The sequence below is a fragment of the Triturus cristatus genome, chromosome 4_1 (assembly GCF_964204655.1).
Source record: "Triturus cristatus chromosome 4_1, aTriCri1.1, whole genome shotgun sequence".
Lineage (NCBI taxonomy): Eukaryota > Metazoa > Chordata > Amphibia > Caudata > Salamandridae > Triturus > Triturus cristatus.
Window position 1 is genome coordinate 139466769 of NC_140585.1, and position 23527 is coordinate 139490295.

The 23527-nt window shown below is 44.2% G+C and overlaps 10 non-coding genes across 10 annotated transcripts; all 10 read right to left on the reverse strand.

The window, feature by feature from the left end:
- Positions 1 to 1486: 1486 nt before the first annotated feature.
- On the reverse strand, positions 1487 to 1558 carry TRNAC-GCA (transfer RNA cysteine (anticodon GCA)). The gene has a single exon. It is a non-coding gene; the product is annotated as a tRNA-Cys (tRNA).
- A 997-nt stretch (positions 1559 to 2555) lies between these two features.
- Positions 2556 to 2627, reverse strand: TRNAC-GCA (transfer RNA cysteine (anticodon GCA)). Its single transcript has one exon. It is a non-coding gene; the product is annotated as a tRNA-Cys (tRNA).
- A 1008-nt stretch (positions 2628 to 3635) lies between these two features.
- TRNAC-GCA (transfer RNA cysteine (anticodon GCA)) lies at positions 3636 to 3707 on the reverse strand. Its single transcript has one exon. It is a non-coding gene; the product is annotated as a tRNA-Cys (tRNA).
- Positions 3708 to 4704: 997 nt separating this feature from the next.
- On the reverse strand, positions 4705 to 4776 carry TRNAC-GCA (transfer RNA cysteine (anticodon GCA)). The gene has a single exon. It is a non-coding gene; the product is annotated as a tRNA-Cys (tRNA).
- Positions 4777 to 5784: 1008 nt separating this feature from the next.
- TRNAC-GCA (transfer RNA cysteine (anticodon GCA)) lies at positions 5785 to 5856 on the reverse strand. Its single transcript has one exon. It is a non-coding gene; the product is annotated as a tRNA-Cys (tRNA).
- A 997-nt stretch (positions 5857 to 6853) lies between these two features.
- TRNAC-GCA (transfer RNA cysteine (anticodon GCA)) lies at positions 6854 to 6925 on the reverse strand. The gene has a single exon. It is a non-coding gene; the product is annotated as a tRNA-Cys (tRNA).
- Positions 6926 to 9001: 2076 nt separating this feature from the next.
- TRNAC-GCA (transfer RNA cysteine (anticodon GCA)) lies at positions 9002 to 9073 on the reverse strand. Its single transcript has one exon. It is a non-coding gene; the product is annotated as a tRNA-Cys (tRNA).
- A 10808-nt stretch (positions 9074 to 19881) lies between these two features.
- On the reverse strand, positions 19882 to 19953 carry TRNAC-GCA (transfer RNA cysteine (anticodon GCA)). Its single transcript has one exon. It is a non-coding gene; the product is annotated as a tRNA-Cys (tRNA).
- A 997-nt stretch (positions 19954 to 20950) lies between these two features.
- TRNAC-GCA (transfer RNA cysteine (anticodon GCA)) lies at positions 20951 to 21022 on the reverse strand. The gene has a single exon. It is a non-coding gene; the product is annotated as a tRNA-Cys (tRNA).
- Positions 21023 to 23098: 2076 nt separating this feature from the next.
- On the reverse strand, positions 23099 to 23170 carry TRNAC-GCA (transfer RNA cysteine (anticodon GCA)). Its single transcript has one exon. It is a non-coding gene; the product is annotated as a tRNA-Cys (tRNA).
- Between the last annotated feature and the right edge of the window lie 357 nt (positions 23171 to 23527).

Sequence of the window (23527 nt, forward strand, 5' to 3'; positions counted from 1 at the left end):
ACAAACACATATTTTGTATGCACAGAGGAGAGGAGGAATATATGTAAGACTGAGGACACAGGTTAAATGAGAAATAGATTGACTGCAGCGCTGCCGAGTATACTATGCCATTTCTTTAGTGCGCTACAAGGAAGCACCAAACTGTATAACAAAGTTTTCAATTGTTTTCATAGTGATTCTCTTTGCTTGAAGCTGTGAAAGGAAGAGCCGGATTCCAAAATAAATCAATTATGTTTCAGAAAGTTCCCACGCCCTGTGTAAAAATGCATTTATTCCCAGGTTTTGAGCAGTGACACTGTAATGCTAATAAAGTATAAGATCCAACTGAACACTGACTCTGTCAATGGTGATCCATAGGGACTTTATGAAAGATCCCAGCAACAAAAACCAAAACCAAAATAGGTTTAGGGGACACCCGGATTTGAACCAGGGACCTCTTGATCTGCAGTCAAATGCTCTACCACTGAGCTATATCCACAACTGTTTTCAAAGATCAGAATGACAATATATCAGTACATCATGAAAGAGTGAGAGGCTCAAGCTCAGTTGGGCCACAAAGTACGAGCTTGAAACTGTGGAAAAGGAGAAGTAGTTCTTAATATTATTAATTAAAGGAAAACAGGATCATTTAAAAAACAAAATGTATATGTTTAATTGTTATTTTATTTGAATAGGCATTGGTCCATAGGACCAATATCTGTAATTAAAATGTTTGTTTTGAAACATTCTCAAAGGGGAAGAGGTTTTTACGAGACTACTTATCTTTGTGGAATGATTACCACAATCACTGATATGGTGGTGAAGTATGATTGTTTTGGGCCAAATTACGGTGAAAAAACATTTCTGCATACCACTACAATTTGGTATTTGAAGGTACAACCAAACACCCCTTTCATGTACCTTCGATTTAATACATCAGAAAAAGCTATTTTGTGTTCGCAAATGGCCTGGTTTCTCAGACCAGCCTGCTTGCACCTGCAACTAGTGTTCGTACATCTTGTACGTGGGCAGCGTATTTTAGTAGAAAGTAAATAGATTATGCATTGCACAAAAATGAAGTGCTTCAAACAAACACATACTTTGTATGCACAGAGAAGAGGTGGAATACATGTAAGACTGAGGACACAGGTTAAATGAGGAATAGATTGACTGCATTGCTGCCCACTTTTCTATGCAATTTCTGTAGTGCGATTGAAGGAAGCACTAAACTGTAAAACAAAGTTGTCAATTGCTTTCATAGTCCATTCCCTTTGTTTGGTGCTGTGAAAGGAAGAGCCAGATTCCCAAATAAATCAATGCTTTTTCAGACATTTCCCATACGGAATACCGAGCCCTTTATAAAAATGCCTTTACTCTCAGGTTTTGAGCAGTGACATTGTAATGCTGTTAAAGTGTAAGATCCAAGCGAACACTGACTCTGTCAATGATGATCCAAAGGGGTTTTATGAAAAGTCCCAGCTACAAACACAAGAACCAAAACAGGCTAAGGGGACACCTGGATTAGAACCAGGGACCTCTTGATCTGCAGTCAAATGCTCTACCACTGAGCTATATCCCCACCTGTTTGTGAACGTCGGAATGAAAATATATCAGTACCTCATGAAAGAGTGTGAGCATCATGCTCAGTTGGGCCGGAAAGTACAAGCTTGAAACTGTGGAACAGGAGAAGTAGTTCTTCATATTATTTATTGAAGGAAAACGGGATCGTTTAAAAAAAATATTTATATGTTTCATTGTTATTTTATTTGAACAGGCAGTGGTCCATAAGACCAATGCCTGTACATAAAATGCTTGTTTTGAAACATTCTCAAAGGGGAAGAGGTTTTTACGGGACTCCTTATCCTTTCGCGGATTGGTTACCACAATCACCGAGATGGTGGTGAAGTATGATTGTTTTGGGCCAAATGATGGACGAAAAACATTTCTACATACCACTGCAATTTGGTATTTGGAAGGTACACCCAAATGTCCCTTTCAAGTACCATCAATTTAATATATCAGAAAAGGCCATTTTGTGTTCGAAAATGACCTGAGTCTTCGAGCCAGCCTTTTTTCATCTGCAACGAGGGTTCATACATTTTGCACGTAGGCAGAGGTTTTAAGGAGAAATTAAATAGTTTCTACGTTGCACAAGAATGAAGTGCTTTAAACAAACACATATTTTGTATGCACAGAGGAGAGGAGGAATATATGTAAGACTGAGGACACATGTTAAATGAGAAATAGATTGACTGCAGCGCTGCCGAGTATACTATGCCATTTCTTTAGTGCGCTACAAGGAAGCACCAAACTGTATAACAAAGTTTTCAATTGTTTTCATAGTCATTCTCTTTGTTTGAAGCTGTGAAAGGAAGAGCCGGATTCCAAAATAAATCAATGATGTTTCAGAAAGTTCCCACGCCCTCTGTAAAAATGCATTTATTCCCAGGTTTTGAGCAGTGACACTGTAATGCTAATAAAGTATAAGATCCAACTGAACACAGACTCTGTCAATGGTGATCCAAAGGGACTTTATGAAAGATCCTAGCTACAAACACCAGAACCAAAATAGGTTTAGGGGACACCTGGATTTGAACCAGGGACCTCTTGATCTGCAGTCAAATGCTCTACCACTGAGCTATATCCCCAACTGTTTTCAAAGATCAGAATGACAATATAACAGTACATCATGAAAGAGTGAGAGGCTCAAGCTCAGTTGGGCCACAAAGTACGAGCTTGAAACTGTGGAAAAGGAGAAGTAGTTCTTAATATTATTAATTAAAGGAAAACAGGATCATTTAAAAAACAAAATGTATATGTTTAATTGTTATTTTATTTGAATAGGCAGTGGTCCATAGGACCAATATCTGTAATTAAAATGTTTGTTTTGAAACATTCTCAAAGAGGAACAGGTTTTTACGAGACTACTTATCTTTGTGGAATGATTACCACAATCACTGATATGGTGGTGAAGTATGATTGTTTTGGGTCAAATTACGGTGAAAAAACATTTCTACATACCACTACAATTTGGTATTTGAAGGTACAACCAAACACCCATTTCATGTACCTTCGATTTAATACATCAGAAAAAGCAATTTTGTGTTCGCAAATGGCCTGGTTTCTCAGACCAGCCTGCTTGCACCTGCAACTAGGGTTCATACATCTTGTACGTGGGCAGCGTTTTTTAGTAGAAAGTAAATAGATTATGCATTGCACAAAAATGAAGTGCTTCAAACAAACACATACTTTGTATGCACAGAGAAGAGGTGGAATACATGTAAGACTGAGGACACAGGTTAAATGAGGAATAGATTGACTGCATTTCTGCCCACTTTTCTATGCAATTTCTGTAGTGCGATCGAAGGAAGCACCAAACTGTAAAACAAAGTTGTCAATTGCTTTCATAGTCCATTCCCTTTGTTTGGTGCTGTGAAAGGAAGAGCCAGATTCCAAAATAAATCAATGCTTTTTCAGACATTTCCCATACGAAATACCGAGCCCTGTATAAAAATGCATTTACTCTCAGGTTTTGAGCAGTGACATTGTAATGCTATTAAAGTGTAAGATCCAAGCGAACACTGACTCTGTCAATGATGATCCAAAGGGGTTTTATGAAAAGTCCCAGCTACAAACACAAGAACCAAAACAGGCCAAGGGGACACCTGGATTTGAACCAGGGACCTCTTGATCTGCAGTCAAATGCTCTACCACTGAGCTATATCCCCACCTGTTTGTGTGAGTCGGAATGAAAATATATCAGTACCTCATGAAAGAGTGTAAGCATAATGCTCAGTTGGGCCGGAAAGTACAAGCTTGAAACTGTGGAACAGGAGAAGTAGTTCTTAATATTATTTATTGAAGGAAAACGGGATCGTTTAAAAAAAATATTTATATGTTTCATTGTTATTTTATTTGAACAGGCAGTGGTCCATAGGACCAATGCCTGTACATAAAATGCTTGTTTTGAAACATACTCAAAGGGGAAGAGGTTTTTACGGGACGCCTTATCCTTTCGCGGATTGGTTACCACAATCACCGAGATGGTGGTGAAGTATGATTGTTTTGGGCCAAATGATGGACGAAAAACATTTCTACATACCACTGCAATTTGGTATTTGGAAGGTACACCCAAACGTCCCTTTCAAGTAAAATCAATTTAATATATCAGAAAAGGCCATTTTGTGTTCGAAAATGGCCTGAGTCTTCGAGCCAGCCTTTTTTCATCTGCAACGAGGGTTCATACATTTTGCACGTAGGCAGAGGTTTTAAGGAGAAATTAAATAGTTTCTACGTTGCACAAGAATGAAGTGCTTTAAACAAACACATATTTTGTATGCACAGAGGAGAGCGGGAATATATGTAAGACTGAGGACACAGGTTAAATGAGAAATAGATTGACTGCAGCGCTGCCGAGTATACTATGCCATTTCTTTAGTGCGCTACAAGGAAGCACCAAACTGTATAACAAAGTTTTCAATTGTTTTCATAGTGATTCTCTTTGCTTGAAGCTGTGAAAGGAAGAGCTGGATTCCAAAATAAATCAATGATGTTTCAGAAAGTTCCCACGCCCTGTGTAAAAATGCATTTATTCCCAGGTTTTGAGCAGTGACACTGTAATGCTAATAAAGTATAAGATCCAACTGAACACTGACTCTGTCAATGGTGATCCATAGGGACTTTATGAAAGATCCCAGCTACAAACACCAAAACTAAAATAGGTTTAGGGGACACCCGGATTTGAACCAGGGACCTCTTGATCTGCAGTCAAATGCTCTACCACTGAGCTATATCCCCAACTGTTTTCAAAGATCAGAATGACAATATATCAGTACATCATGAAAAAGTGAGAGGCTGAAGCTCAGTTGGGCCACAAAGTACGAGCTTGAAACTGTGGAAAAGGAGAAGTAGTTCATAATATTATTAATTAAAGGAAAACAGGATCATTTAAAAAACAAAATGTATATGTTTAATTGTTATTTTATTTGAATAGGCAGTGGTCCATAGGACCAATATCTGTAATTAAAATTTTTTTTTTGAAACATTCTCAAAGGGGAAGAGGTTTTTACGAGACTACTTATCTTTGTGGATTGATTACCACAATCACTGATATGGTGGTGAAGTATGATTGTTTTGGGCCAAATTACGGTGAAAAAACATTTCTGCATACCACTACAATTTGGTATTTGAAGGTACAACCAAACACCCCTTTCATGTACCTTCGATTTAATACATCAGAAAAAGCTATTTTGTGTTCGCAAATGGCCTGGTTTCTCAGACCAGCCTGCTTGCACCTGCAACTAGGGTTCGTACATCTTGTACGTGGGCAGCGTATTTTAGTAGAAAGTAAATAGATTATGCATTGCACAAAAATGAAGTGCTTCAAACAAACACATACTTTGTATGCACAGAGAAGAGGTGGAATACATGTAAGACTGAGGACACAGGTTAAATGAGGAATAGATTGACTGCATTGCTGCCCACTTTTCTATGCAATTTCTGTAGTGCGATTGAAGGAAGCACTAAACTGTAAAACAAAGTTGCCAATTGCTTTCATAGTCCATTCCCTTTGTTTGGTGCTGTGAAAGGAAGAGCCAGATTCCAAAATAAATCAATGCTTTTTCAGACATTTCCCATACGGAATACCGAGCCCTGTATAAAAATGCAGTTACTCTCAGGTTTTGAGCAGTGACATTGTAATGCTGTTAAAGTGTAAGATCCAAGCGAACACTGACTCTGTCAATGATGATCCAAAGGGGTTTTATGAAAAGTCCCAGCTACAAACACAAGAACCAAAACATGCCAAGGGGACACCTGGATTTGAACCAGGGACCTCTTGATCTGCAGTCAAATGCTCTACCACTGAGCTATATCCCCACCTGTTTGTGAGAGTCGGAATGAAAATATATCAGTACCTCATGAAAGAGTGTGAGCATCATGCTCAGTTGGGCCGGAAAGTACAAGCTTGAAACTGTGGAACAGGAGAAGTAGTTCTTAATATTATTTATTGAAGGAAAACGGGATCGTTTAAAAAAAATATTTATATGTTTCATTGTTATTTTATTTGAACAGGCAGTGGTCCATAGGACCAATGCCTGTACATAATATGCTTGTTTTGAAACATTCTCAAAGGGGAAGAGGTTTTTACGGGACGCCTTATCCTTTCGCGGATTGGTTACCACAATCACCGAGATGGTGGTGAAGTATGATTGTTTTGGGACAAATGATGGACGAAAAACATTTCTACATACCACTGCAATTTGGTATTTGGAAGGTACACCCAAACGTCCCTTTCAAGTACCATCAATTTAATATATCAGAAAAGGCCATTTTGTGTTCGAAAATGGCCTGAGTCTTCGAGCCAGCCTTTTTTAATCTGCAACGAGGTTTCATACATTTTGCACGTAGGCAGAGGTTTTAAGGAGAAATTAAATAGTTTCTACGTTGCACAAGAATGAAGTGCTTTAAACAAACACATATTTTGTATGCACAGAGGAGAGGAGGAATATATGTAAGACTGAGGACACAGGTTAAATGAGAAAAAGATTGACTGCAGCGCTGCCGAGTATACTATGCCATTTCTTTAGTGCGCTACAAGGAAGCACCAAACTGTATAACAAAGTTTTCAATTGTTTTCATAGTGATTCTCTTTGCTTGAAGCTGTGAAAGGAAGAGCCGGATTCCATAATAAATCAATGATGTTTCAGAAAGTTCCCACGCCCTGTGTAAAAATGCATTTATTCCCAGGTTTTGAGCAGTGACACTGTAATGCTAATAAAGTATAAGATCCAACTGAACACTGACTCTGTCAATGGTGATCCATAGGGACTTTATGAAAGATCCCAGCTACAAACACCAAAACCAAAATAGGTTTAGGGTACACCCGGATTTGAACCAGGGACCTCTTGATCTGCAGTCAAATGCTCTACCACTGAGCTATATCCCCAACTGTTTTCAAAGATCAGAATGACAATATATCAGTACATCATGAAAGAGTGAGAGGCTCAAGCTCAGTTGGGCCACAAAGTACGAGCTTGAAACTGTGGAAAAGGAGAAGTAGTTCTTAATATTATTAATTAAAGGAGAACAGGATCATTTAAAAAACAAAATGTATATGTTTAATTGTTATTTTATTTGAATAGGCAGTGGTCCATAGGACCAATATCTGTAATTAAAATGTTTGTTTTGAAACATTCTCAAAGGGGAAGAGGTTTTTACGAGACTACTTATCTTTGTGGATTGATTACCACAATCACTGATATGGTGGTGAAGTATGATTGTTTTGGGCCAAATTACGGTGAAAAAACATTTCTGCATACCACTACAATTTGGTATTTGAAGGTACAACCAAACACCCCTTTCATGTACCTTCGATTTAATACATCAGAAAAAGCTATTTTGTGTTCGCAAATGGCCTGGTTTCTCAGACCAGCCTGCTTGGACCTGCAACTAGGGTTCGTACATCTTGTACGTGGGCAGCGTATTTTAGTAGAAAGTAAATAGATTATGCATTGCACAAAAATGAAGTGCTTCAAACAAACACATACTTTGTATGCACAGAGAAGAGGTGGAATACATGTAAGACTGAGGACACAGGTTAAATGAGGAATAGATTGACTGCATTGCTGCCCACTTTTCTATGCAATTTCTGTAGTGCGATTGAAGGAAGCACTAAACTGTAAAACAAAGTTGCCAATTGCTTTCATAGTCCATTCCCTTTGTTTGGTGCTGTGAAAGGAAGAGCCAGATTCCAAAATAAATCAATGCTTTTTCAGACATTTCCCATACGAAATACCGAGCCCTGTATAAAAATGCATTTACTCTCAGGTTTTGAGCAGTGACATTGTAATGCTATTAAAGTGTAAGATCCAAGCGAACACTGACTCTGTCAATGATGATCCAAAGGGGTTTTATGAAAAGTCCCAGCTACAAACACAAGAACCAAAACAGGCCAAGGGGACACCTGGATTTGAACCAGGGACCTCTTGATCTGCAGTCAAATGATCTACCACTGAGCTATATCCCCACCTGTTTGTGTGTGTCGGAATGAAAATATATCAGTACCTCATGAAAGAGTGTGAGCATAATGCTCAGTTGGGCCGGAAAGTACAAGCTTGAAACTGTGGAACAGGAGAAGTAGTTCTTAATATTATTTATTGAAGGAAAACGGGATCGTTTAAAAAAAATATTTATATGTTTCATTGTTATTTTATTTGAACAGGCAGTGGTCCATAGGACCAATGCCTGTACATAAAATGCTTGTTTTGAAACATACTCAAAGGGGAAGAGGTTTTTACGGGACGCCTTATCCTTTCGCGGATTGGTTACCACAATCACCGAGATGGTGGTGAAGTATGATTGTTTTGGGCCAAATGATGGACGAAAAACATTTCTACATACCACTGCAATTTGGTATTTGGAAGGTACACCCAAACGTCCCTTTCAAGTACCATCAATTTAATATATCAGAAAAGGCCATTTTGTGTTCGAAAATGGCCTGAGTCTTCGAGCCAGCCTTTTTTCATCTGCAACGAGGGTTCATACATTTTGCACGTAGGCAGAGGTTTTAAGGAGAAATTAAATAGTTTCTACGTTGCACAAGAATGAAGTGCTTTAAACAAACACATATTTTGTATGCACAGAGGAGAGGGGGAATATATGTAAGACTGAGGACACAGGTTAAATGAGAAATAGATTGACTGCAGCGCTGCCGAGTATACTATGCCATTTCTTTAGTGCGCTACAAGGAAGCACCAAACTGTATAACAAAGTTTTCAATTGTTTTCATAGTGATTCTCTTTGCTTGAAGCTGTGAAAGGAAGAGCCGGATTCCAAAATAAATCAATGATGTTTCAGAAAGTTCCCACGCCCTGTGTAAAAATGCATTTATTCCCAGGTTTTGAGCAGTGACACTGTAATGCTAATAAAGTATAAGATCCAACTGAACACTGACTCTGTCAATGGTGATCCATAGGGACTTTATGAAAGATCCCAGCTACAAACACCAAAACCAAAATAGGTTTAGGGACACCCGGATTTGAACCAGGGACCTCTTGATCTGCAGTCAAATGCTCTACCACTGAGCTATATCCCCAACTGTTTTCAAAGATCAGAATGACAATATATCAGTACATCATGAAAGAGTGAGAGGCTGAAGCTCAGTTGGGCCACAAAGTACGAGCTTGAAACTGTGGAAAAGGAGAAGTAGTTCTTAATATTATTAATTAAAGGAAAACAGGATCATTTAAAAAACAAAATGTATATGTTTAATTGTTATTTTATTTGAATAGGCAGTGGTCCATAGGACCAATATCTGTAATTAAAATGTTTGTTTTGAAACATTCTCAAAGGGGAAGAGGTTTTTACGAGACTACTTATCTTTGTGGATTGATTACCACAATCACTGATATGGTGGTGAAGTATGATTGTTTTGGGCCAAATTACGGTGAAAAAACATTTCTGCATACCACTACAATTTGGTATTTGAAGGTACAACCAAACACCCCTTTCATGTACCTTCGATTTAATACATCAGAAAAAGCTATTTTGTGTTCGCAAATGGCCTGGTTTCTCAGACCAGCCTGCTTGCACCTGCAACTAGGGTTCGTACATCTTGTACGTGGGCAGCGTATTTTAGTAGAAAGTAAATAGATTATTGTTAGATCTGGGGGTCTCTAGTTGGCAGGGTAGGTACCACTGTCCAAGTAGGGACCCTTGCTTCTAGTCAGGGAAAGGGGGATACACTGTTAAGATAACCCCTGCTCACCCTCTAGGTAGCTTGGCCTGAGCAGTCTAGGCTATCAAAGGCAATGTGTAAAGTATTTGTACCAACACTCACAGTAACACAGTGAAAACACCACAGATTTACTCCACACCAGTTTTAGAAAAATAATGTATCTTTACTAAAAACTTCACAAGACCAAATATTACAGACAAACCAACATATAATTCAAAAAGGTTACTTTAAGGATAGTTCAAGAGTTTGCAGAAAGTACTCCAGGATGTCAAAGTCAGTGTCCTGCACAATGCGACTCTCAATGCACAAAATGCGACACTTTCGTGCCCAACAGTACCTGTAGTTGCGATAAGGTTCCCAAAAGCTATAACAAGGAAGATGGCAAAGGCGATGCGATGCTCCTGAGATCCTGGGGAGGCTTTGCAGCAGCCCTGCTTCACGCAGCAGAGGTGGATGCGCCGGCTCCGATCTGTAGGGGGAGGATGCGATACCTTTGGCTTACGTTGCGTAGGTTTCTTAGGGGGAAGCTTCACGCACAGGTTCGTTGCGACACTCTTCGATGTGGTGCGATGCGTGGCGCAGCGTTGCCTTCCGGCGCCGCAACTCTCGATGCGCCACGGAACGGGACTCTGCGTCGACGCACGCAGCAATTGGAGACTTTTCACGCACCGGCAGTGGTGCGGCCCGCAAACTGGTTCTGCGACAACCCTCGCAATGGCAGGAAGCTTCACGCTTCGGGACGATGCTCGACGCACTCGGCGATGCGGAGACCCTGCGTGTTGCGATGGTGTCGCGATGAAATTTTCCACGCACTCTCGTCTTGCGACACGCAATCGGATGATGCGCTGGGTACCAGTCACTCTTGTTCACGCTTCTGCTTCCCAGCTCCCTCAACACAGCAAAACGACCTCCTGAAGCCCCAAGACTGGGCAAGCACTCCAAGGCAGGTCAGAACTCTCTCAGCAGAGTTCCAGGGGAGCTGGTGGTGAAGTCCTTTTGTTCCTGGGACTTCTTAACAGGGAGCCAGCTCTTCTCAGGCCCTTGGAGATCAGAATCAAAAGAAGGGGACACAGCAAAGTCCTTCCCCTCTCCTTGGCAGCAAAGCAAAACAGCAAGCAGGCAGTCTTCTCCTCTTCAGTTTCTTCCAGCTTTCTCCTTGGCAGAGGTTTCTTCTTAGTTCCAAAGTGATCTAAAGTTTTAGGTGTCTGGGGTCCTCTTCTTATACCCCTCCAAGTCTTTGTCTCTTGTGTTTCAGTGGGGGGATTCCCCTGCTCAAACCGGTTCCTGGGTGTGCTCTGCTCTGGAGCACCTGGTTCCTTTCAGAGTGAGGGGCAGGGTCGTTAGACGCTCAGCAGGAGGTGGAGCCTTCTTTGTGCCAGCAGAGGCAGAGTCCTCAGCCTGGCCAGCAGGGGGTGGAGCCAGCTTTGTGTTTGTCAGGGGCAGCCCTATTCAGACCCAGGGACTACTCCTCCCACCCATCTAAAGCAGATCTCCCTATTCACCCTGCTGCTGACTCATCCAGGCTCCTGGAGCCACCTAGCACATCACCTGACACCAGTCAGCCAACCAGCACACAGGCACACAGGAAGGTTAAACAGGAGAATAGCTACTTTCTAAAAAGTGCTATTCTCACACAGTGAATTTAAAAACCATCTTGCTAAAAAGATGCATAATTAAATTCTGAACACAGAGATACCAAACTTGGATTTTCTATCTTGCCCCTATGGGAAGATAGGCATGTAAACAGCCTTCCCCATTCTATCCTATGGGCAAGATAGCCTCTCAGCAGTGAAAAACGAAAATGGCTGTAATTCACTACCAGGGCATGTTACACACCTCAGTACATGCCCTACCTTTCAGATACACTGCACCCAGCCCAGGGGGGTACCTAGGGCCACCATAGGGATGCCTGACATGTACAGAAAGGGAAGGATAAGGCCTGGTCAGTGGGTGCACTGGCCAGGTCGACATGGCAGTCCTGGACTGCACATAGGCACTGCAAGCAGGCCTAAGACATCATTTTAGCGCTACTCCTGTGGGTGGCACAATCAGTGCTGCAGCCCACTAGTAGCATTTGAATCACCAGCCCTGGCACACGCAGTGCACTTTACTAGGGGCTAACAGGTGAAACAAATATCCCAATCATGGATAACCAATCAATACAACAATTTACCAAGGGAGCACTTGCACTTTGACACTGATCAGCAGTGGCAAAGTGCCCAAAGCATCTAAACCAGCAAAATCGAAATCCAGCATAGCATCAAAAAATACAGGAGGTAGAGGCAAAAAGTCAGGGGTAACCACGCCAAAGATGCCAGGTCTAACACGTGTCCCCTCCAGCTGAAAGTGGGGAGAACTACCCACCCTCTTGGGAGTTCTCATCGCTAAGGCGGAAAAACCTGGACAGACCATCAGCGTTGGCGTGTTCTGTACCGGGGCGGTGTTCCACCGTAAAGTCCATCCCCTGTAGGGAAATGGACCACCTCAACAGCTTAGGATTCTCACCCCTCATCTGCATCAACCATCTGAGGGGCCTGTGGTCCGTCTGAACCCGGAAGTGAGTCCCAAACAAGTAGGGCCTCAGCTTCTTCAGCGCCCAGACCACAGCAAAAGCTTCCCTTTCAATCGCACTCCACCTCTGTTCCCTGGGAAGTAGCCTCCTACTAATGAAAGCTACAGGTTGGTCCAAGTCCTCATCATTTAGTTGTGAGAGCACCGCTCCCACTCCATGCTCAGAAGCGTCTGTCTGCACTATGAACTCCTTGGAGAAGTCAGGCGCCTTGAGTACAGGTGCTGTACACATGGCCTCCTTCAGGGCATCAAAAGCTTCTTGGCAGGCACTGGTCCAAATCACTTTCTTCGGTAACTTCTTGGAAGTTAGTTCTGTCAAGGGAGCCACAATGGTGCCATACCCCTTGACAAAACGGCGATAGTACCCGGTGAGTCCTAAGAAGGCTCTCACCGCTGTCTGGGTTTTGGGGGGTTCCCAAGCCCGGATGGTATCTATCTTGGCTTGTAGGGGCGCCACCTGGCCGCTTCCTACCTGGTGTCCCAAATACACCACCGAACCCTGCCCTATCTGGCACTTACTGGCCTTGATAGTGAGGCCTGCACTATGCAGAGCCTTCAACACTGCGCAGAGGTGTTGCAAGTGTTCTTCCCAAGTGGAGCTGAACACAGCAATGTCATCCAGATATGCGGCGCTGAATTGCTCCAGCCCGGACAGTACCTGGTTGACCAGTCTCTGGAATGTGGCAGGGGCGTTCTTCAACCCAAAGGGCATGACACGGAACTGGAAGTGCCCCTCTGGAGTTGAAAACGCAGACCTCTCCTTGGCCCCATCAGTTAAGGCAATCTGCCAGTACCCAGAAGTTAAGTCAAACGTACTGAGGTAGTTGGCAGCTCCCAACCGATCCACGAGCTCATCAGCTCTGGGGATGGGGTGTGCGTCAGTCTTCGTGACCGCATTGAGCCCACGGTAGTCCACACAAAACCTAAGTTCTGGAGTGGCACCTGGCGCAGCAGCTTTCGGTACAAGTACCACTGGGCTAGCCCAGGGGCTGCTGGAGGGCTCAATCACCCCTAGCTCCAACATCTTAGAAACCTCCTTCTTGATGCTGGCCCTGACCTTGTCAGCCACCCGGTAAAACTTCTGTTTCACAGGCATGCTATCTCCCGTGTCCACGTCATGGACACACCAGTTGGTGATACCGGGGGTCAGGGAGAACAGAGATGCAAACTGACCCAACACATGGCGACAGTCCCTCTGCTGTTCTGGGGTCAGGGTGGGCGAGAGGACCACTCCATCCACTGACCCATCTTGCTCCTTAGCTGCCAGGAGGTCAGGAAGAGGATCGCTATCCTCCTCCATCCCTGCATCTGTAGCCAGTAGCATTGTTATTTCAGACCTCTCAAAATGGGGTTTGAGGCGGTTCACGTGTAGGACCCTCATGGGGTTCCTGGGGGATCGCAAGTTGACCAGGTAGGTCACCTCACTTTTGCGCTCTACCACCTCATATGGCCCAGTCCACTTGTCCTGGAGCGCGCAAGGCTCCACTGGCGCCATCACCCACACCATCTGCCCAGGTTGAAATTCCATCAGAGTGGTATGCTGGTCATACCACCTCTTCATCTCATCCTGGCTGGCTTCCAGGTTCGCCTGAGCGAGGGCCCGGAAGCGCTGTGTCTGGTTGCGGATGGCCAGCTCATAGCTGAACACATCCTGAGGGGTTTTCCCCGGGGATTTCTCCCAACCCTCCTTCACCAGACTGAGAGGTCCTCTAACAGGGTGCCCGTACAAAAGCTCAAAGGGACTGAACCCTAGAGACTTTTGAGGTACCTCCCTGTAGGCAAATAATAGGCATGGCAAAAAGACGTCCCACTTCCGTCTCATGGGCTCTGTCAGCCCCATGATCATGCCTTTCAGGGTCCGGTTGAACCTTTCAACCAACCCATTTCCTTGAGGGTGGTAAGGAGTGGTGAACTTATAAGTTACCCCACACTCCTCCCACAGAGACTTCATATACCTGGAGATGAAGTTGGTACCCCGGTCAGATACCACCTCTTTGGGGAAACCCACACGGGAAAAGATCCCCATCAACGCACGGCCCACCACCGGGGCTGTGGTTGTCCTGAGAGGGATAGCCTCCGGGTACCGGGTGGCATGATCCACCAGGACCAGGATGAACCTGTTGCCTAAGGCGGTCCTGGGGTCCAGTGGCCCCACAATATCTATTCCCACCCGCTCGAAAGGGGTGCTCACTACCGGAAAAGGCTGGAGAGGGCCTTTGCATTTTCCTCCAGCCTTGCCACTTGCCTGGCAAGTCTGGCATGATTTACAAAAGGAAGCGGCGTCCGTCTTCATCCCGGGCCAGTAAAAGTGGGTGGCAAGCCTTTGTCGGGTCTTGTCCTGCCCGAGATGTCCTGCAAGCGGCACGTCGTGAGCCAGACCCAGTAGGAAGTCTCTGAACCCTGCGGGTACCACCAGGGTACGTGATCCACTCGGCTCAGCAAACCTAGGCTCACTGTACAACAAGTCATTCTCCCAGTAGAGAAAAAAGTTCTTCGGATCAGCACCTGCTGCCTGGTCTGCAGCCTGGTGCCGCAGACCTTCAAGAGTAGGGCATGTCTTCTGCGCACGGCAGAACTCCTCTCTGGAGGGACCACCCTCTTGCTGCCAATGGGTCAGCTCAGGTATGTCTCCCAGCTCAGCGACCTGTTCCCCTGTAGGCTCCAGGGCATCCCCCGTAGGTTCTGCTCCTTCCTGGACCGTGGGAACAGCGGGGGTGGACGCACCACGCCCCCTGCCCTTCCTCTTTCTGGCAGGGACCTGGGCCACTGTTTCAGGCTCCAGGTCTGCTTCACAACCCTGTCTGGCTGCCATGGACCGAGTGGTCACACAGACCCACTCAGGCAAACCCAACATCTCCAAATGAGCCTGGCGTTCCACCTCCTTCCACGGGGAACTCTCCAGGTCATTACCTAGCAGACAGTCAACTGGCATGGATGGACTCACAACAACTTTGAGAGGACCTGAGACCCCCCCCCACTCAAAGGGAACATGTGCTACCTTGCAAAGGCGCACAGAGTTGTCAGCCGACACTACTGGGTGAAGTACGTCTGGAATGATCAGCTCCTCAGGGACCCACTGACACCTGACCGTAGTCACACTGGCTCCAGTGTCCCTGAGAGCCTCCACCCTCCTCCCATTGATGGTCACCCACTGCCTGTACTTCTTAGTGTTATCAGGGACAGGGGTTTCCTGGACCATCTCTGTGTCTCCTAAAGAGACAAGGGACATAACTGCTAAACCCTCCAAATCACTAGAAATTAAATCCCCCCCAAAAGCTACACTAGCTATACCCGGTGTTGGAGCACCAGTGGGTGCCTGGGATTTCTGGGGACACACAGGAGACTTGTGACCCAATTCCTGACAGTGATAACACTTAATGGGACCCTTGTTATCCGACCTGCCCTTAGGGGGCCAGGTTGGTTTGGGTTTGGACTTGGGGGGCTGGGACTGGTTACCCTGGGAACTATTTTGGGGCCCTTGTGAGAACTCCTTTTGGTTACCCTTGTCCCCCCCACTCTTCTGCTGGGGACCCTGCCCACCTTTGGCAACGGTACCCACAATTCCTCTGTGGACCCTGGTACTGGTCCAGCGGTCCGCCTCCTTAGCAAGCTCAATGGGGTCCGTCAACTTGCTATCTAAAAGATGCTGGCGCAGCTCTGGAACACATAGACTACTCAAGTGCTCCCAACTAATTAAATGTAACAACCCCTTATAATCAGTTACCTTGCTGCCCTTCATCCAACCTTCCAGTGCCCGCGAGTACAGATTCACACACTCCATCCAAGTCTCAGACTCTTTCTTCTTGGAATTTCTAAACTGCAGTCTATACTGCTCTGGAGTAAGTCCATACCTGAGACATAGGGCCTCCTTCATATTGGGATAGGTCATGGCACCTGCTAATTCTAAGGGCTCTAGAGCACTCCTCCCAGAAGCCTCAAAATGTTTCCACAGGCCCGCCCCCCAATGCTGTTCAGGCACACCATTCATTCTTAATGCTATCTCATACGATGTAAACCAGGCATAGATATCTTCACTCCTATTGTAATTCTGTACTAAATCTTTGGGGATATATACTTTACCCCCCTGCACTGGCTGTGCGCTGCCACCATTTGAACCGGACTCCACCTGCTTGGCCTTGATGTCCAGTTCTCTCATGCTCACTTCATGAGCCAGAAGCAATTTCTTCTCCTCCAAGGCACGGGCATTCTTGCTCTCCTCCGCCGCCTTGTCTACTTCTGATTGCTTCATCTTCATTTTCATAATTTCCAATTCATGGTTTCTCACCCTTTGATTCTCCTCCAGCTCCTCTGGAGTGAGCCCCCCTACTGGAATGGGAGCTGCTAGCCCTTGAGACTGGTCTGCTCACAGGCAGATCTTGGGGAACAAAACCATCCTCTTCATTTGCATCACTTTCCTCTTGGGCCTCCCACCAGGCCTTCAGGACTCTTTGTAGCACATCTTTCCTAGCTCCGCTTTTAAAAGAGCAACCACGGTCTTTGCAGAATTGCTTGAGATCTTCAACTTTGTATGAATATAAATCCGCAATGGAAAACTCCAATTCTGCCTTCTCGCTTGTTGCCACCTGAGACATGATGCTCTTGAAGAGTTACTCAAAAATAGAATAAAAAAAAAATATAGTATGTGGTTGTCTATTGGTCTGCACTTAAACTAGTGATGTACACCAATTACTGTGGGTCAAGTACAAATACAAGTTCAATCCTCACCGCTGACCACCAATGTTAGATCTGGGGGTCTCTAGTTGGCAGGGTAGGTACCACTGTCCAAGTAGGGACCCTTGCTTCTAGTCAGGGAAAGGGGGATACACTGTTAAGATAACCCCTGCTCACCCTCTAGGTAGCTTGGCCTGAGCAGTCTAGGCTATCAAAGGCAATGTGTAAAGTATTTGTACCAACACTCACAGTAACACAGTGAAAACACCACAGATTTACTCCACACCAGTTTTAGAAAAATAATGTATCTTTACTAAAAACTTCACAAGACCAAATATTACAGACAAACCAACATATAATTCAAAAAGGTTACTTTAAGGATAGTTCAAGAGTTTGCAGAAAGTACTCCAGGATGTCAAAGTCAGTGTCCTGCACAATGCGACTCTCAATGCACAAAATGCGACACTTTCGTGCCCAACAGTACCTGTAGTTGCGATAAGGTTCCCAAAAGCTATAACAAGGAAGATGGCAAAGGCGATGCGATGCTCCTGAGATCCTGGGGAGGCTTTGCAGCAGCCCTGCTTCACGCAGCAGAGGTGGATGCGCCGGCTCCGATCTGTAGGGGGAGGATGCGATACCTTTGGCTTTCGTTGCGTAGGTTTCTTAGGGGGAAGCTTCACGCACAGGTTCGTTGCGACACTCTTCGATGTGGTGCGATGCGTGGCGCAGCGTTGCCTTCCGGCGCCGCAACTCTCGATGCGCCACGGAACGGGACTCTGCGTCGACGCACGCAGCGATTGGAGACTTTTCACGCACCGGCAGTGGTGCGGCCCGCAAACTGGTTCTGCGACAACCCTCGCAATGGCAGGAAGCTTCACGCTTCGGGACGATGCTCGACGCACTCGGCGATGCGGAGACCCTGCGTGTTGCGATGGTGTCGCGATGAAATTTTCCACGCACTCTCGTCTTGCGACACGCAATCGGATGATGCGCTGGGTACCAGTCACTCTTGTTCACGCTTCTGCTTCCCAGCTCCCTCAACACAGCAAAACGACCTCCTGAAGCCCCAAGACTGGGCAAGCACTCCAAGGCAGGTCAGAACTCTCTCAGCAGAGTTCCAGGGGAGCTGGTGGTGAAGTCCTTTTGTTCCTGGGACTTCTTAACAGGGAGCCAGCTCTTCTCAGGCCCTTGGAGATCAGAATCAAAAGAAGGGGACACAGCAAAGTCCTTCCCCTCTCCTTGGCAGCAAAGCAAAACAGCAAGCAGGCAGTCTTCTCCTCTTCAGTTTCTTCCAGCTTTCTCCTTGGCAGAGGTTTCTTCTTAGTTCCAAAGTGATCTAAAGTTTTAGGTGTCTGGGGTCCTCTTCTTATACCCCTCCAAGTCTTTGTCTCTTGTGTTTCAGTGGGGGGATTCCCCTGCTCAAACCGGTTCCTGGGTGTGCTCTGCTCTGGAGCACCTGGTTCCTTTCAGAGTGAGGGGCAGGGTCGTTAGACGCTCAGCAGGAGGTGGAGCCTTCTTTGTGCCAGCAGAGGCAGAGTCCTCAGCCTGGCCAGCAGGGGGTGGAGCCAGCTTTGTGTTTGTCAGGGGCAGCCCTATTCAGACCCAGGGACTACTCCTCCCACCCATCTAAAGCAGATCTCCCTATTCACCCTGCTGCTGACTCATCCAGGCTCCTGGAGCCACCTAGCACATCACCTGACACCAGTCAGCCAACCAGCACACAGGCACACAGGAAGGTTAAACAGGAGAATAGCTACTTTCTAAAAAGTGCTATTCTCACACAGTGAATTTAAAAACCATCTTGCTAAAAAGATGCATAATTAAATTCTGAACACAGAGATACCAAACTTGGATTTTCTATCTTGCCCCTATGGGAAGATAGGCATGTAAACAGCCTTCCCCATTCTATCCTATGGGCAAGATAGCCTCTCAGCAGTGAAAAACGAAAATGGCTGTAATTCACTACCAGGGCATGTTACACACCTCAGTACATGTCCTACCTTTCAGATACACTGCACCCAGCCCAGGGGGGTACCTAGGGCCACCATAGGGATGCCTGACATGTACAGAAAGGGAAGGATAAGGCCTGGTCAGTGGGTGCACTGGCCAGGTCGACATGGCAGTCCTGGACTGCACATAGGCACTGCAAGCAGGCCTAAGACATCATTTTAGCGCTACTCCTGTGGGTGGCACAATCAGTGCTGCAGCCCACTAGTAGCATTTGAATCACCAGCCCTGGCACACGCAGTGCACTTTACTAGGGGCTAACAGGTGAAACAAATATCCCAATCATGGATAACCAATCAATACAACAATTTACCAAGGGAGCACTTGCACTTTGACACTGATCAGCAGTGGCAAAGTGCCCAAAGCATCTAAACCAGCAAAATCGAAATCCAGCATAGCATCAAAAAATACAGGAGGTAGAGGCAAAAAGTCAGGGGTAACCACGCCAAAGATGCCAGGTCTAACAATTATGCATTGCACAAAAATGAAGTGCTTCAAACAAACACATACTTTGTATGCACAGAGAAGAGGTGGAATACATGTAAGACTGAGGACACAGGTTAAATGAGGAATAGATTGACTGCATTGCTGCCCACTTTTCTATGCAATTTCTGTAGTGCGATCGAAGGAAGCACCAAACTGTAAAACAAAGTTGTCAATTGCTTTCATAGTCCATTCCCTTTGTTTGGTGCTGTGAAAGGAAGAGCCAGATTCCAAAATAAATCAATGCTTTTTCAGACATTTCCCATACGGAATACCGAGCCCTGTATAAAAATGCATTTACTCTCAGGTTTTGAGCAGTGACATTGTAATGCTGTTAAAGTGTAAGATCCAAGCTAACACTGACTCTGTCAATGATGATCCAAAGGGGTTTTATGAAAAGTCCCAGCTACAAACACAAGAACCAAAACAGGCCAAGGGGACACCTGGATTTGAACCAGGGACCTCTTGATTTGCAGTCAAATGCTCTACCACTGAGCTATATCCCCACCTGTTTGTGAGAGTCGGAATGAAAATATATCAGTACCTCATGAAAGAGTGTGAGCATCATGCTCAGTTGGGCCGGAAAGTACAAGCTTGAAACTGTGGAATAGGAGAAGTAGTTCTTAATATTATTTATTGAAGGAAAACGGGATAGTTTTAAAAAAATATTTATATGTTTCATTGTTATTTTATTTGAACAGGCAGTGGTCCATAGGACCAATGCCTGTACATAAAATGCTTGTTTTGAAACATTCTCAAAGGGGAAGAGGTTTTTACGGGACGCCTTATCCTTTCGCGGATTGGTTACCACAATCACCGAGATGGTGGTGAAGTATGATTGTTTTGGGCCAAATGATGGACGAAAAACATTTCTACATACCACTGCAATTTGGTATTTGGAAGGTACACCCAAACGTCCCTTTCAAGTACCATCAATTTATTATATCAGAAAAGGCCATTTTGTGTTCGAAAATGGCCTGAGTCTTCGAGCCAGCCTTTTTTAATCTGCAACGAGGTTTCATACATTTTGCACGTAGGCAGAGGTTTTAAGGAGAAATTAAATAGTTTCTACGTTGCACAAGAATGAAGTGCTTTAAACAAACACATATTTTGTATGCACAGAGGAGAGGAGGAATATATGTAAGACTGAGGACACAGGTTAAATGAGAAAAAGATTGACTGCAGCGCTGCCGAGTATACTATGCCATTTCTTTAGTGCGCTACAAGGAAGCACCAAACTGTATAACAAAGTTTTCAATTGTTTTCATAGTGATTCTCTTTGCTTGAAGCTGTGAAAGGAAGAGCCGGATTCCATAATAAATCAATGATGTTTCAGAAAGTTCCCACGCCCTGTGTAAAAATGCATTTATTCCCAGGTTTTGAGCAGTGACACTGTAATGCTAATAAAGTATAAGATCCAACTGAACACTGACTCTGTCAATGGTGATCCATAGGGACTTTATGAAAGATCCCAGCTACAAACACCAAAACCAAAATAGGTTTAGGGGACACCCGGGTTTGAACCAGGGACCTCCTGATCTGCAGTCAAATGCTCTACCACTGAGCTATATCCCCAACTGTTTGTGAGAGTCGGAATGAAAATATATCAGTACCTCATGAAAGAGTGTGAGCATCATGCTCAGTTGGGCCGGAAAGTACAAGCTTGAAACTGTGGAACAGGAGAAGTAGTTCTTAATATTATTTATTGAAGGAAAACGGGATAGTTTTAAAAAAATATTTATATGTTTCATTGTTATTTTATTTGAACAGGCAGTGGTCCATAGGACCAATGCCTGTACATAAAATGCTTGTTTTGAAACATTCTCAAAGGGGAAGAGGTTTTTACGGGACGCCTTATCCTTTCGCGGATTGGTTACCACAATCACCGAGATGGTGGTGAAGTATGATTGTTTTGGGCCAAATGATGGACGAAAAACATTTCTTCATACCACTGCAATTTGGTATTTGGAAGGTACACCCAAACGTCCCTTTCAAGTACCATCAATTTAATATATCAGAAAAGACCATTTTGTGTTCGAAAATGGCCTGAGTCTTCGAGCCAGCCTTTTTTCATCTGCAACGAGGGTTCATACATTTTGCACGTAGGCAGAGGTTTTAAGGAGAAATTAAATAGTTTCTACGTTGCACAAGAATGAAGTGCTTTAAACAAACACATATTTTGTATGCACAGAGGAGAGGAGGAATATATGTAAGACTGAGGACACAGGTTAAATGAGAAATAGATTGACTGCAGCGCTGCCGAGTATACTATGCCATTTCTTTAGTGCGCTACAAGGAAGCACCAAACTGTATAACAAAGTTTTCAATTGTTTTCATAGTGATTCTCTTTGCTTGAAGCTGTGAAAGGAAGAGCCGGATTCCAAAATAAATCAATGATGTTTCAGAAAGTTCCCACGCCCTGTGTAAAAATGCATTTATTCCCAGGTTTTGAGCAGTGACACTGTAATGCTAATAAAGTATAAGATCCAACTGAACACTGACTCTGTCAATGGTGATCCATAGGGACTTTATAAAGATCCCAGCAACAAACACCAAAACCAAAATAGGTTTAGGGGACACCCGGATTTAACCCAGGGACCTCTTGATCTGCAGTCAAATGCTCTACCACTGAGCTATATCCCCACCTGTTTTCAAAGATCAGAATGACAATATATCAGTACATCATGAAAGAGTGAGAGGCTCAAGCTCAGTTGGGCCACAAAGTACGAGCTTGAAACTGTGGAAAAGGAGAAGTAGTTCTTAATATTATTAATTAAAGGAAAACAGGATCATTTAAAAAACAAAATGTATATGTTTAATTGTTATTTTATTTGAATAGGCAGTGGTCCATAGGACCAATATCTCTAATTAAAATGTTTGTTTTGAAACATTCTCAAAGGGGAAGAGGTTTTTACGAGACTACTTATCTTTGTGGAATGATTACCACAATCACTGATATGGTGGTGAAGTATGATTGTTTTGGGCCAAATTACGGTGAAAAAACATTTCTGCATACCACTACAATTTGGTATTTGAAGGTACAACCAAACACCCCTTTCATGTACCTTCGATTTAATACATCAGAAAAAGCTATTTTGTGTTCGCAAATGGCCTGGTTTCTCAGACCAGCCTGCTTGCACCTGCAACTAGTGTTCGTACATCTTGTACGTGGGCAGCGTATTTTACTAGAAAGTAAATAGATTATGCATTGCACAAAAATGAAGTGCTTCAAACAAACACATACTTTGTATGCACAGAGAAGAGGTGGAATACATGTAAGACTGAGGACACAGGTTAAATGAGGAATAGATTGACTGCATTGCTGCCCACTTTTCTATGCAATTTCTGTAGTGCGATTGAAGGAAGCACTAAACTGTAAAACAAAGTTGTCAATTGCTTTCATAGTCCATTCCCTTTGTTTGGTGCTGTGAAAGGAAGAGCCAGATTCCAAAATAAATCAATGCTTTTTCAGACATTTCCCATACGGAATACCGAGCCCTTTATAAAAATGCATTTACTCTCAAGTTTTGAGCAGTGACATTGTAATGCTGTTAAAGTGTAAGATCCAAGCGAACACTGACTCTGTCAATGATGATCCAAAGGGGTTTTATGAAAAGTCCCAGCTACAAACACAAGAACCAAAACAGGTTAAGGGGACACCTGGATTAGAACCAGGGACCTCTTGATCTGCAGTCAAATGCTCTACCACTGAGCTATATCCCCACATGTTCGTGAGAGTCGGAATGAAAATATATCAGTACCTCATGAAAGAGTGTGAGCATCATGCTCAGTTGGGCCGGAAAGTACAAGCTTGAAACTGTGGAACAGGAGAAGTAGTTCTTAATATTATTTATTGAAGGAAAACGGGATCGTTTAAAAAAAATATTTATATGTTTCGTTGTTATTTTATTTGAACAGGCAGTGGTCCATAGGACCAATGCCTGTACATAAAATGCTTGTTTTGAAACATTCTCAAAGGGGAAGAGATTTTTACGGGACTCCTTATCCTTTCGCGGATTGGTTACCACAATCACCGAGATGGTGGTGAAGTATGATTGTTTTGGGCCAAATGATGGACGA